This window comes from Urocitellus parryii, chromosome 2 (genome assembly GCF_045843805.1).
Source record: "Urocitellus parryii isolate mUroPar1 chromosome 2, mUroPar1.hap1, whole genome shotgun sequence".
Classification (NCBI taxonomy): domain Eukaryota; kingdom Metazoa; phylum Chordata; class Mammalia; order Rodentia; family Sciuridae; genus Urocitellus; species Urocitellus parryii.
In genome coordinates this window covers 182,177,579-182,190,971 of record NC_135532.1, presented here as the reverse complement: position 1 = coordinate 182,190,971, position 13,393 = coordinate 182,177,579, and the positions used below count along the sequence as shown (strand labels likewise).

At 42.0% G+C, this 13,393-nt stretch overlaps 1 long non-coding RNA gene across 2 annotated transcripts in view; it reads left to right on the top strand.

The window, feature by feature from the left end:
* LOC144253323 (uncharacterized) overlaps positions 1-13,079 on the top strand; it is a 220,326-nt gene extending 207,247 nt beyond the window's left edge. Inside the window, exons 6-7 of one of the 2 annotated variants that reach the window (XR_013343275.1) lie at positions 7,630-7,751; positions 12,719-13,079. This is a non-coding gene — a long non-coding RNA (uncharacterized LOC144253323). The remainder of the gene's footprint in view (positions 1-7,629; positions 7,752-12,718) is intronic. The other variant, XR_013343276.1, reaches the window with a different exon arrangement.
* Positions 13,080-13,393: the final 314 nt, after the last annotated feature.

Genomic DNA, 13,393 nt, shown 5'->3' with positions numbered 1-13,393 from the left:
AGCCCAAACAACCCTCAGTGACTAAGGTTTTTTTCCACTTACACCTGGTTCTTTTGCTTTCACTACTCAATTGGATTAGCAAATGAGAGCCCTGAGTAAGCAAAATAGGTTCTTCATAAGTCCTCTTGTAAGAACACCCTCTTTAACCTGCTACAGATGTTTAGAACCCGGGATCATTTATTCACCTAGGCTTCTGGAAACATATCTCTAAGTAATTGTCACCCTATCGTTGCTCTGATCTGAAAAAATCAGACTGGGTGCAGAAGCAGGCAGCTGATGGCTTGCTAGTAAATAACAACAACATTAAAAAGAAGTCACAGATGTAGAGAATGCATTTACAACTTATGTAACTGACAGAGGACCAGTACCCAAACACAGGAGGGAAAATAATCTACCCACCCAAAAGAAGGAAAAAATAGAAATAAATCTGCAGACTATATATCAGCAGGCAAAGCTCAGAAAAGGAAATGATCCTTAAGCAAATGGAAAGAGATTTAACTTCACTAATAATCGAAGAAATGCAAATTTGAGCATCAAGAGATGTCATTTCACACCCACTGGATTGGCCAAAATGTTAAAAGTCTGACAATGTGAAATGTTTGATGATATAAAGCAACAGCAAAATACATACAAACTGATGATAGAACTATAAATGGATACAACTGTTTTGGAGAGAAATTTGGCAATACCTACTAAATGTAAAGCTAAATGTGCCTTCTATCCCAGCAGTTCTGTCAGATATACAACCAAGAGAAATTCTTGCATAAATACACAAAGAGCCTTGTATGAGGATGTTTACTGCCTCATTGTCTCTAAGAGGGAAAAGCAATTTAAAAGTTCATTAGCAGGGAAATGCTTAATCAACGTCGACATGCATATAAAGGGATATTATATAGAAGCTAAAGTGAATGAATTCAAACTATTGACACATCTGAAAAAAACAATGTTTAATGAAGAAATAAATTTGTAGAATGAATCAGTATTATGTAATTCCTGAACATTTCGGAAACACGAAACAATACTTGATACTGTCCTGGACACCGCTTCTGGAGTGAATGTACCAAAGATGGGCAGTACATGGTCATACCATGTTTGGGATGGTATTGTTCAGGGGAGGAAGGGAAAGGGATGGGAGTGAGCTACAAAAAGATTCAGTTGTTTTTGGAATTTTTGTTTCTTTAAAAATCTGAAGCAGGTACAACAAAATGTTAACATTCTTAAAAGGAGTCTGAGAATATGAATGTAAGGGTCAGGATAGGTTGGGTTTTGCTACAGTAACAAAATCCCTAAATCTCAGTCACTAAAATAATGAAGATTTCATTTTTGCTCAAATGTTTTATGCTGGCAGGGAGGCCCTGCTTGTTGTTGTCACTAAGGGACCAACATTGACAGAACTGCCACCACCTCCCTATGCCACTGGGAAAAGGAGAGTAATTACATACCCTGGCCTTGGAGTGACGCAAGTCACTTCCTTTCACAACTCTGTGGCCATAACTAGTTATATGACTTTACTCTTTTCAAGAGGCAATTCACCCACATACCCAGAAGGGAAAGAACTAGAAATATTTGTCAAACAAGAGGAACAAATGACTGCAATTGGGTGCTTGTCAGAGTGCTAGCTTCCTTCTCTACAGATTTGAATTATGTTTTGTACTTTTAAAGTAGGGGAGAAATCCCTGGTTTTAGAATTAAGAGGTCTGAGCTTCAGCCTGAGGAATGGAAGGTGACAGAGGCAGAAGGTGGTGGATGCAGGGGTTAGGGTTGGAAAGAGGCTGTCAGCCCTCAGATCTGTATCCAGACCCATGACCATGACTGCATTACATACTTGGATGCTGCAATGATCTCTTTTTCAAAAATGAAACTCCATATGTGTGGCCCCAAGCAGGTTGAGCTTCCTTGCTTTTCTTTCTATCTGTGGAGGCTGGGTAGGCAATAGAGAAGCCTGATAAAAAGAGATAATTGCAAATAGCATGAATTATAAACTCCAAAGATTTGATTAAGTCCCAGGTCTGCCACTTGACTGTATTATCACCTGAGCATGTTACCGTATCCCAGGGTCTATTTTTCTCATCTGTAAAATGGGCATAACAATAACACATCTCTGAATGGTTGTGATAAGCAAATGAAGTATGTAAAGCGCTTTATAACTGTAACGTGCTCTACAGATGGTCACCATTATTAATGACCTGAATTTCACTGCAAAGGAAGCCTCGGGCCAGATTTACATTTCTGGCCGACAATGACTCATACAACTTCCCTCACCAGAGCACCTGGCTGACAAAATAGGCCTCGGCATCATCCTGTGGTCCAACCGCTTGAAGAATCTATTGATTTCCCCTAGTGAAAGTGAGTCTGGGAGCAGGGATTAAGCATTATTGCAGATTCCTGAAGGGAGAATAAAGGAAGAGAGAAAGATTCCTAGGAGCAGCCATGGTGGGAAGGTGTTGTTGACCTAGATTGAACCCTGGGTTCCTGAACCCCACTGGCTGAGAGTTAGGAGAGCACAGACGAGAGGGAACAGCTCTTCCCCTCATTTTCCAAGTCAAGAAACTGAAGCCAGGAAAGGCCAAAAACATAGCCTTTCTCCAATAGCAAGAGACACATAATCAAGAGACCTGGAATTTACCCTGGAGTCTTTTGTTAAGTCAAGGTGATCGAGAAAAGGCCCTTTCTGCCAAATGCCTCAGTTTCCTTCTGTGCAAAGTTGAAGAATTAAACCTGACCTTCATGATTATTTCTAATACTTGTTATTCTAAGGACCACCCAGATCTATTAAAATATGAAATGCAATAGAATTGCCTCCCAAAGTGATCTTCCTGGTCCAATATCGCCTTGGCGCTTTTGGCTTTTCTGAGTGATCTTTGTCTCTCCCCACATTTGGAATGTCACCTCTTTGTATGCTAATACATGTATTCTTGGTGCCTTGCTTATTTTCTGTTAGCCCTTGGAGCCCTACTGTTCTTGATTCTATCCCTACCTAGCAAATATTCTTACCTGTCTGTATTACCTACTTCAGAGGTGTGGCCATAGGAAAATCTTCTGGTGGGCAGCAGAGAACACAAGATATAATTTAGAAAAAGGATCAGGGCATCTGTGTCTAGCCCCCAAAGTCACTCCCAGAGAATGCTCTGCAGGGCAATATTGCTGCTGATAGCATTTCCCCAGAGAGCACAGGAAGCTGTATAACCAGATGCAAGGGTAAGTCTGACCTGCTGGCCACAGGTGCATCCTGCTCTGACAGAGGAAGCAAACACCACCACTCTCGTGCCAAATTACCTGAGACCTTACCCTGAGGCTGTCACATGCCCCAACCCATAGCCACTATTCTCATTCTTCCAGCAATTCCCAGGAGCAGAGAGAAGAGTAATGTCCTTATCCATACTAATAAGAGGTGGCCATTACATCTGCAAAACACTTCTTACTCTACAAAGCATGTTCGCACCCATTAGCTCATTTGATTTTTTAATGAAAAACTGAGGAGTAGCTGGGGAGAGAATTATTCCCTTGAGTTATAGATGGAAAAGTTCATTTGAGGCCCAGAATGATGGAAGGAGTTAAAGTTAGGTCTTCTAATTCTAATTCCAGTTCTTTCCCCATGGTACAACTAAAGTATTATCATCTTATTATAAAATTATATTAGATTTGTAATCAATCTAGAGGGCCAATATTTAAATCCCTCTCCAACGTGTAGGAACTCAGCAGCTCACTTTTGACCTTCAATCAACAGTTCAGGAGGAGAAACCATTTCTGAAACCAAAACGTCATTTATGTTGTGGTTTGTTTGTGCTGTGTCTGGTTTCTGGAATCCAGGTCTTGAGTGTGTTTCCACCCCTTTCACCCGCTCACTGGATTATTATTTTGATCAAAACAAGTGGAGAAAGGAGGATGTAAAGCAAATGTTCACAGAGAATTATTTACTGTGCCAGGTGTCATGTGTGTCCAACCTCAGAAAGTTTCATTAAAGAGATGTGTCAGCTGAAGGGTAACTCTCTCCTGCTGCTTAACACCCTCATAGATTCCCTGTTATTTAGAGGAATAGCAGCATTAGCTTCACCTGGGAGTTTATTAGAAATGCACAGTCTCAGGCCCCACACAGTATATTCCATCTGAATCTCTGTTTTTATAAGATCCCCAGGGGTCTGTGGTAAAATCCTTTACTTACTGCCTGAAGGCAACATCCACTAGTTCCACATCCTTGCACTTCCACTCTTGCCTTTGCTTCTGCAATTATTTCTCCCTGTTTTATTTTTTTGTCCCTGAATTAAATCCTTACCATTTTTTAAGTCTGCTTCAAAATCCCCCTTCTCCATGAAGCCAAGCCAGATTTTTCCAGCAGGAAGTGGTCTTTCCTTCCTCTAACTCCCAGATCCTGAACTTTCCATCTTGGATTATGATTTTTATGGTCATGATTTATCTTTTTCTCTAAATTATGAGCTCTTCAAGGTCAAGGTCTAGATCTGATTCATTTCTGTATTTCCCAAAGCCACACAATACTTTGCAAAGTTTCTATGATAAGCTAGTTCCTCAATACATGTGTCTATAATATTTTTTTCTGTATCTAATTGAGGTATTTGGTGTAATTAAGAAATTCAGATTAGGCGGGCAAGGTGGCACATGCTTATAATCCCAGCGGCTCAAGAGGCTGAGACAGGAGGATGGTAAGTTCAAAGCCAACCTCAGCAATGCAAGGTGCTAAGCAACTCATTGAGACCCTGTCTTTATATTTTATATAGAGCTGAGGATGTGGCTCAGCAGTTGAGTGCCCCTGAGTTCAATCCCTGTACACCCCCCCCAAAAAAAGAAAAAGAAATTCAGATTATTATTTTTGTTATTTTCTACAACCGTTAGCATATATGATTATGACCTAGACTTGGAAATATTAACCTAACGTATTCAGTTACTGTCATCAATCATATACACAGCCATCCCCTGCCCCAAACACACACACACACACACACACACACACACACACACACAAACACACACATTTCATTTCATTCGTTCTTCATTATTAGGAAAGCAATTGGTCAGAATTTATTGAGAGTATACAGGAAATGACTACTATTCACATTTTACAATCTTACCAAGAGAGAAGAAAGGACTTGATCCTATTATAGAATGGAACATAATGATACCCAGATCCCAAAGTCTCTACAGGATCTGCATTTGGGACAAGCAAAGGTCCCCTGGCCCTTGTTCAGTCACTTAATGGAGAAGACTCCAAAGACAGAATGCTACTGGTATTCTTCCAATTATAGAATCATCTGATTAGAATTACAGTAAATGCATAGCTCAGTTTGCATTGTCCTGAGGTGAACCACGAACCAAGCTGCTCTTATTGAAGCATCTGAGTGTACTGAACTCTAAAAGTCCACTGCCTCATCAGAGTGGGGCCCTCATGCCAGGACTGCCTTGGAAAGGTGGGCAGATGCAACTTAGAACATTCCATTTCTGGGGATCCTGGGGCTCTGGAGGCCAGAGATAAATGGATGATTTAATTAATGCTTGGGAGAAAAACACAAATAGCACACACTCTAGACATTAAACCCATCCAGACCTTTAGAAGGAAGATTTGTCTTTGGGATAATTTTAGAATTAATTATTCTAGTTTATTTCCAGCCTGTCAGCATTGAGTCTTGAGAGGTAGTCTAAAGACAAGTTTTTCCAATCATGGGGTAGGATTTAGGTACATGGCCAAATGGGTTTTCTTGTTTTGTCCACTGTATAAGAACAAAGCAGGAATTCTACAGAAGAATATCATACATATTCCTCCCCTTCTACCTATTCTACTTATAGCTTGAGGGTTGGGACTTGTTAGGTGCTGGAACCAAACCTGGCTGTTGTGTTATTATTGTTTCTAATTTAACTAGCAGACTGTTAAGCATTACTGCCTGAAACTCAGCCAAGGGGTGGGCACTGCACTTTGAAGCCACCGAGCCAAAAGTGCTATTGGATGAAACTCTGCTCTACTAGACCGTGAAATGGGTTTTCCAAGGGACCGAGAATGACAGAAATGCGAACCTTGAGTAAAACTGCCTCACCAGAATGGTAACGTTTATAATGAAGCAAAAAAAAAAAAATAGTATAACCATGTCATGGGCATTTGTCCAAGTCATCCACAGGGCCAGGCCAAATCACAAACCAGAGGGTAATTTGGAGATTAGCTTGAGAGCTTCTGTTTCCTCACCTATGAGATTGTAAAACTACTGTGTATGATGAGAGACTTATACAATTACACATTACAATTCTTTTTTTCAGGTAGCAATTGTCTTCTAGTGCTTGAACTTGATAGCTAGGTGACTTTATGATTCCTCATCTGGTCCTATCTACCTCAAAATGTTATCATGGACACCTATGGAAATGATATGAGTTGGGGTTGCTCTGATTCAAATTGGAAGGATGAAATCTACTTTCTTCTCTTCTGAAAACCTTGAGTATAAGAGAGATCAGAAAGCTCCTCCACAAGTCTTTCTTGTGACATTAAAGCTTTTGCAATTTTCCTTCCCTGGTTTGCACCAACTGAACGAATCATAGATATATCAGAGATTAAATAGACATACTAAAATCAGGGAATGTTCAGGAGTCAAATCATTGATATAAACTATACACACACACACACACACACACACACACACATCAGTATGAATACATAGAAAAGAAGTACTAATTTTCACAAGCAAACTCTTCACTGTCCAGGACATTCATTATTAGAAACCTGGAAGAAAAGCCTTAGGTGGTGACAATAAAACGAAACGCTTTAATGATTGTTGCTTGAACCAAACCAATCTGCCCATCCCTTCCCTGGCTACTCCTGATCACGTTATCCATCACCTTTTGCTTGGCCTGCATTGACTGAACACTGTGCTGCCTGTATTATAAATCACATTTCATTTGGCATCTGTTCAGACCCCATTGGGCCTTCATCAACAGAAAATCTTGAAACTATGTAAAGTCGCCCATGAAACACTAGTACTGAAAGTGTTGTGGAGAAAACCAATTTGCAGTTTAGCTTTAGGTGATAGTATATCAGCAAGAAATAGAAATGGCCCTTCCAGACAATGAACATAGGCAAATGGTGATCTAAAGCCTGGTTAAATGCTTCCCAGACTACTGCTGCGAGGGCTGCAAGTCCTAGAAACATAGGAACTCAGGGCTGCAAAGATTCAACAATCATATACCTATTACCTTGTTTTGGAGATGGGGAAACAGGGCCACAGATTGGGGAAATGGCCATGTCCAAGGTCATGGTAAAATGAGGGCCAAAACTCTGTGCTCCAACTTTAGAACTCTTGTTCCTCCAGCACACCAATGCTCCTAGAGCAGTCGGTCTGTCAAGCTTTCAGGGAAGGGGACTAATTGAATAACAAGGAAACATTTTCTCATTTGTCTCTGAAGGTTGCAGAGTCTAAGCATTCTTAGGCTCTTATACAACAAAGGAGAAAACTCTGCCAGGGCTTTGGCTTTCAGAAAGTGGCAGTCCAGTGCTGTGGAAATCTGGATTCTTATTCCAGCTCAGACACTAATCCTGTGTGTGATGTGCTTTGGCTCCAAACTGAAGCCCCTTTGTGAGCCTAGGAAGGAAAAGGATGCTAAAAATTAAGAAAAATGAAGGCAATTTTCTCTTTTCAGGAGTGTTCCAAGGAACACAGTGGAGTGTCAGTGCCCTGCAGCTATTCAAAGCCCACTTCTTCATTTAGAGAGATGTAGATATGGAAATGAAAACCCCTTCACCTGTCTACTAGAAGCCGATGGTATTAAGTGTGTATGTGTGTGCATATGCTTAATAAAAGCTACAAAACTCTAGTCTGACCTTAAATACCAACTCCACATTGTTAGTTTTTGAGTGAATTCTACAGATAATTTGTATTTTGACATTTCTTAATATTGGTATAGTGAAAGGTACACAGTTATGTTCTAGACAACTCCACAGATAAAGACACTGAAGCACAAAAGTCCTTGTCACAGAGCAAATCTCCAGAGTGGAAGTCAGCAAAGGACCCAAAGCCAGGGCTCAGCATCTGTTTCCCTGGAGGACATTATAGCAGGACCTCAGCAACTCAAGATCAGGGAATCTGGCTTCCAAACCACCCTGTACTGTTACTTTACTAGAAGTTTTATTTATATTATCTGATCCCTCTTTATTAATACCATTCTTCTGGCTCAGTGTTCCCTGCCCCACTTCCCTGTCCCTGCACAAACACGTGCGCTCACATATAAAGCAATTACGAGATTCATTTTTCAGATTCACCTTAAATGCCATTTCTTCAAAGTCTCTCTTTACCACCACCACCCCAAAAATAGTTCCCCTTATTCTGTGGGCTCTCCCACCTTTTCCTTTCCTTTTTAACATTATCCAAGTTTGCAAATATTCATCAAATTGTCACCATCTGATGAGTTTCCTTGATATTGGGGCCTGTTCCTGCTTTTAAGTATCCCTCAGACCCCCAAAATCTAGCCCAATACCCAGAACCATGGAGGGAGGTCATAAACAGTTGCTTGGTCGACAGAAGAACAAAACTTTGGCAATTCATCTCATGTTGGTAGGACTTTAAAAGCCTGTTTCAACTACCTAATGACTGCCCATAGTATGCCAGTTCACTCTGCTCTCTTTTGAACCTGGTTTCCCTGTATTTTCCCACCTCAGTGTGCTTATAGTTCCTACAGTACTAATTTTTCTGCCCAATTCTTGGTCTGTCAAAGTCTCTATATTAAAAGTCTGCCTAAAAAAACAGATATTTTCCTTCTCTCCTCAGACTCTTTAATGCCCCTTCCTCTCCATCCTTACTGCATTCTTCCTCTGCATGCCTGAGCTGAAACTCAGGGTCACTTACCCCCATGTCCCACATTGAGCACTACTTATAGGTGGTGCCCAGATAATACTCAATGTGCAAATCAAAGGATCAAGAGACTCCATTAAGGGACTGAGCTTCTTGAGAGCATGGGCCTTCTATTAACCACTCTGGCACAGTGTGTCATACACAGCGGGTACTCAACTGTGAGTTGGCTGGAATGCCATTCTCCCATGGAGATGAGGTAGGGAGAGGGAGCCATGTGGAGGAAACTGGACGAGCTTTGAAATCTTCAAACATCCCTTCTGTGTGACCTTGAGAACTTGGCTTAACTTAATTGAGCTTCATATTTCCCATCTGAGGACAATACCACTGCCTATGACCATTAGGAGGGAATGTTGATGAGTCTGGCATTTGCCTGGCACACAGGAAGTGCTCAGGCCCCACCAGCTCCTCTTTCTCCTTTCCTTCCTAAGAGTCACAAAGACTGGTCAGCCTTGCTCCTTCATTTGCCTCCTGGGAACAAAATGGTGGTAAAGGGATGGAAACCCAGGGTCTAGGACACTTTCCCTGGTTCCTATCTGGCCAGCAGATGGCAATGCCTATGCCCAGGGGCTCCTGCCCAAACTCTTTCCACAGTGATGGAGGGAAAGGCAACAGGAATAGGCTCAAAGGATGACTCAGTTCCAATGACTAAGGCGAGGAGGTGGTGGTGGTGGGAAGGGGGTGGGAGCTAAAGAGGAAATGAGTGAGCTCTTTATCTGATGAAGGATGGCTCCAAGATTAAAAAGATTTGGCCCTGATGGGTTCTTGGTGCTGACATGATGAAGACAAACAGGGGCCCAGTACTTCCCCATGCCTCCTTCAAAGTCACCTCACAGTGACCTGCCAGGGAGGCCCTTCAAAGAAAATGTTGAAATGGTGGGGAGCCTCCATCCTCTGGAGACTTGGGACCAGGTACTGAGACAGATGAACACTACTTTTTTGATGAACTGGCTTAAAAAAAAAAATGTACTGAATTAGCCAAATCTCTTTACAAGGGGTTCTAATCCTGACCTGATTCTCAACCTTGGCTTCTCTCCTGGGCTCCAGACTATCTTCTCCAGCCTCAGCACCAGCTTGATATCCCCACTCATCACACAGGCAGCTAGTTTGCAACCGAACACAGGATTCTCACCCCCAACCACCCCACTCACCTCCCATCTTGATTGATGGCACCACTGTCCACCAATCATCCAACCTGCATTCCTAATCACTTCAATAGCCATATGAATAGTCTTTGAATATCTCACATTTGTTTTCTCCTCTTCTCTATGGCAGCTGGCTCTGACCAGGGCTTCTGCATCACTCATGGAGACTAATTCTAGAATCTTCTAACTGGTCTCCCTGCCTCAGTCTCTCTCCTGCCCATTTTTTAGCCTGTGCATGGAATAATATATTCAAAACCCATTTCTAATCTGGTTATGACTCTGTTTATCATCCTTCAAGTTTTTTCCAGTTTCCACAGGATGGTCCAGACTCTCCGGTCTGGTGTACTAAACCCTTTGTGATCCAGCACCTCCCCACCTTCTGGTTCTGCCTGCTGACCCCACCCCACAAACTCATACATACAGAGACACTCCCTAGATTCCAGCCAGCCCTCAGAGTCCTGTATCACATTGCACTCTTCCCACCTGTGAGTTTTTAACCTGCCACTCCTTCTCCCAGGTATGCACTTCTTTGCCAAAACTGTATATCTTCCCAGATTTGACTCAAAGGTTATCTGTGCTGTGACCTCTCAGATGCACATTGACCCTCCTATTGGCATTGAGATCGTCTGTGTCAGTCTCTCTTCCCTGGGACTTGAGATCCTTAAAAGCAGGACCTTCTTCAGAATATCTACTCAGCAAATGTCAGTTGAACAAATGATATATCAAAGACAGGCATGATATAATAAATAAAGCTATTTTTTGTCATCAGGCCTCTAGTGTTTCCATCCATAAAATAGTTATCTGACCTAGGTTTTTTTTACACCTCTAGTATCCTAAGATTTTATATGACATTATTCTTCAAATATACAGGTCATACTCCTGACCCACTAATTAGCAGGAGATATTGCTGAGTTATTTCTCCTAAGGAAGGAGCAAAACTGTGGGTCCACCCACATATCAAAACAGCTGATCTCAGAAGCCACAAAACTGTTCAAAACCAGTGCACTCTCTACATAGGGACCCCCAAAAACCAAGATGCAGGTCACCTCTGGCCATGTCACCAGCATATGCATGGGTATCCTCTACCACATGAGTACTCTTTTGGGGCACTCATACAAGCACTGTTACCAACCTCAGGCAGGCACAGAGGGTGACACATCTGTGCAAAGGAAGCCACCCACACAGTATCACCTCTTCTAGGTCACCTTTTCACGATCCCTTCACCTTTTATCACCACCCACACACTCTCTGCTGCCACCCACACACTCACACACCCACAGAGTGTCAGGTTGTCTGTCTACAAGTCTCAAGTTCTTTCTTTCAGCAGGGAGGCAAGCACCTGTACTTCCAGGGTTCTCCTCTGCCAGTCTCCACGATCAACAAGGTCCTGGATGGATAGCTTCTGCCATTGTACAGAGTTGTTTCTCCTTCACCTTCCTCTGGGAAAACTTTAACTTCTCATCTATAAGATGGGACTAATGTCCTTGTTCACTACCTTCCTTACACAGATATTGTTAAAGTGCCTTGAACCCATGTTTATGAATGTGCCTCACAGACACAAATGTACAGATTTACAGAATTAATATTAGTCATAGACACTGGGTTCTATATCTAAGGAAGAGCATGCTTTTCAAATAAAAAGGAATATAGTCATTGAGAACATCCCTGTATGCATGCAAATATTGTTTCTATTCCCATCACCAATCATAACTAACAATTTCATAGCTGTATTCAATAGCACTGTTGTAGTTTAATATATATATGTCTGAAGTCAAGTGTTTTATGTTTCAAGGTTTTAATATATACATGTTAATGCATTTTACATATATGGGAATAGAAACAATATTTGCATGCATACAGGGATGTGTGTGTGTGTGTGTGTGTGTGTGTGTGTGTGTGTGTGTGTGAGAGAGAGAGAGAGAGAGAGAGAGAGAGAGAGAGAAGGAGAAAGAAAATTACTTGCCTAGGAGTCAGGAATAAAATAAAATGAAAATGATAATTTTTAGAATAAAGTATGAATCTCTAAACTCAAATCCTGACTATTACTTATTATCTTTTTGACTTGGGACAATGTGTGTGTGTGTTTGGTATAGGAAATTGATCCCAGGGCTTTGTACAAGCTAGCAAGCATTCTACCTATGAGCTACATCCCCAGCCCTTTTTAATTTTATTTTTGAGACAGCAGCTGGATAAGTTGCTCAGGCTGGCCTCAAACTAGAGATCCTCCTGCCTCAGGTAGCTGGAATTACAGGCATAGGCACTGCAGCCAGCAACTTGAAGCAATTTTTAAATTCGCTGAAGTCTCAATTTCCCTGAATTAAAAATGGAAGTAATGAAACCTACCTCATAGGTTTGCTATGTGAATTGCACAAAACCATATGAACAAAATATTGAGCAGGGTCTAGAACAGAGAGGGCTCAATAAATATTGCTGCCTCCCATTTTATGTTCTCTGTCTTACTAACATGCTATGTGACCTGGACCAAGTCACTAAACTCCTTGGAGCATGTTCTCTTATCCATAGAATGAGACGGATGGACTTGATGATTCCATGGATTCCTTCCAGCCCCAGGCTGCCGTACATAGTATCATGTATCAAATATCTAATTTATGCATGTACGTGGGTTTTAATAATGAACGCAGCCAAGGGGAAGCCCCTTCAGCCTGGTGTTTGCTCCATTTCCAAAGCGTTTCCTTTCTCTGAATGTGCCAGTTGCTCGCTCTCATATTTTCAATACAGGGCCCATTGATGACCACAAAAAGGAATGTCCAGTGCAGCTGCGGGTCCACTTGAGCCCTCCAAGCAACACGCTCAAGCCCTCTCTGTCTGTGAGCCCTGTGTTTCCAGAGCCTGTTGTTGCAGTGATGACTGGAATCCTCAACACCTGCACGCCAGCTTCCTGGGCATTTCCACCACCCTCCTTCCCCTCCCTCTTCTCCCATTTGCATCTGAAATGCAGCTGCTCTGGGCCCAAGAGAGGGGGAGCCAAGTGGACAGGACATCTCCTTGTTTGGTCTTCCTCCCTGAGTCAAACCAAATCTGAAGCTCCTCTGTACGGGGCCTTTTGTTGCCTTCTCATTATGTTTAAATGAGCCTCATCTGCAAGAGAAATTTTTTTAATAAAATAAAATAAAACCACCACAAAAGACCAATGCAGATGACATCTGTTCGTTCTTTCGATGAAAGCTCCCCACCCCCTTTGGTCCTGAATTAGATTAAAAAGAGGAAAAAGAATGGGGCGAGGCTTCATTTGTACTGAAACAAAACAAGCAGGATAAGTGTATGTTGGGGGCAAAGGGGTATGAAACCCATCCGAAGAAAAAGAAGAGAGGAGAGGAGAAATACAGGGAATTCTTCCCATATCGCCAGCTCTGCATCATTCCTGGCCCAGAAAATCCAGACACCATTATTTAA